Source organism: Berghia stephanieae, chromosome 12 (assembly GCF_034508935.2).
Source record: "Berghia stephanieae isolate SIO BIC M18660-M18661 chromosome 12, UCSD_Bste_1.3, whole genome shotgun sequence".
In the NCBI taxonomy this organism is placed as follows: Eukaryota; Metazoa; Mollusca; class Gastropoda; order Nudibranchia; family Aeolidiidae; genus Berghia; species Berghia stephanieae.
In genome coordinates this window covers 10,723,533-10,725,274 of record NC_088371.1, presented here as the reverse complement: position 1 = coordinate 10,725,274, position 1,742 = coordinate 10,723,533, and positions in this window count along the sequence as shown.

Sequence of the window (1,742 nt, the reverse complement as noted above, 5' to 3'; positions counted from 1 at the left end):
TATTATTATTATTATTAGGGTGTTGTTTAGCGACGTCTGAGGACAGATTATCCTGGGGATTTTTTTTTCTCCCTCGTCGAGTCGTTGGTCGATCGTTTAAGTTCGGAGAACGTGATCGTTAACTTGTTTTTGTCCTAAAGGTTGTTTGTTGTAGTATGTGTGTCACTCGAGGACAAAAAGATCACATTTAATACTAATCCTGGTAGTAGGGAACAGAAAGAATGGTAAGATATTAAGATGTTACAATAATTATTTTTTTTAATTGAGCTTTTATATAGCGATATACCTACTAAACGTGCTCAAAGCGCTTTACAAGGGGTCCATGACCAACAGCAACACGAAACATTTAGAACGAGATATGACGCCCGTTAGGCGATATTACAATTTTTTTTTTCCGACACAGACAAGGGCTAGGTACTCATATTATACCTGAGTACGGTGAGAGAATGTGAATAAGACCCTTTTCCAAGGACTCAACTATGCGCTGAGCGAGGCTCGAACCCAGGACCTTCCGATCTGAAAGCGAGTGTCATACCACTTGACCACATAGCCGTTTAGGTTCGAGGAACGTAATCGTTTACTTGTTGTATGTAGTATGTGTGTCACTCGCGGACACAAAGATCACATTCAATACCGATCTTGGTAGTTGGGAACAGAAAGAGTGGTAAGATATATCATTGTTATAATAACAAACAAACTAATAAATATAAAACAAAAACAAAAACAAAACAAAAACCAACAAAAAAAAAAAAAAAAAAAAAAAACAACAACAAAAAACCCAATAAAAAAAAACAAACAAAACAAAACAAAACAAGACAAGATAACAATAAAATAAACAAACAAAACAAAAACACATCAAAACAAATCCCCAAAAAACAAAACAACCGATCAGGTACTCGTTGTACATCCTGAGTACTGTGAGATAAAATGGGAAGAAAAGTCCTTTTCCTAGGGGTCTCAAGGCGTTGTCAACAGCGGCGATAGATCTCGAACCAAGGATCTTGATGTCAAATATCAAGACCGCAAACTACGACATCTTAAAACGAGTAAAAATAAAAATTAAAAATAAAATTGAGCTTTATATAGCGCAATATCCACTAAATGTGCTCAAAGCGCTTTACAAGGTATCATCATCATCAATCGTGGCTTGTGCTTTTGAGCACGTTGCTGATCAGAGCTGCTTCCACGAATCACGATCCTCTGCGGTGCGCATGAAAATCCTTGTTGCTTTTTAAATCACTTTTGGTCATTCTTTGTATTTTTAGATACATATATCTCATTCTTTGTCTTCCTCAAGTTCTCTTTCTTTCGATCATCCAACTTTTCTATTCCGTCTCTTCTCCACACGACAAGTCCCAGAAACCGTAACTGCCTCTTTCTGATTTTATCGCAACATTCTTCCCTTTCTCAGATTTTACAACATTTCCCCGTTGGCATACATTATACTTTTCTGTTCATGATAGCCTCAACATTCTTCTATAGATAAAACGAAGTTGACGTCACTCGGGTCTTTGTTATTGTTTTTTTTTTCCATCCACGTTTATGAGTCATTTTCACTTAACTGTACTACGTATTCAGACTATAAACGTTCATGGTTCCACATAGTTTTGTGTGTTGGTCCGTTATACTTCCGGATGGCAATGTTTCTGAGCCAAGCGCACACTATCTATAGTGCAGTTCGCAATCCTCGTCCACTTATTCCTCGTTTTCACAGATTCCTCGTCATAAATATTTTGTCAGAG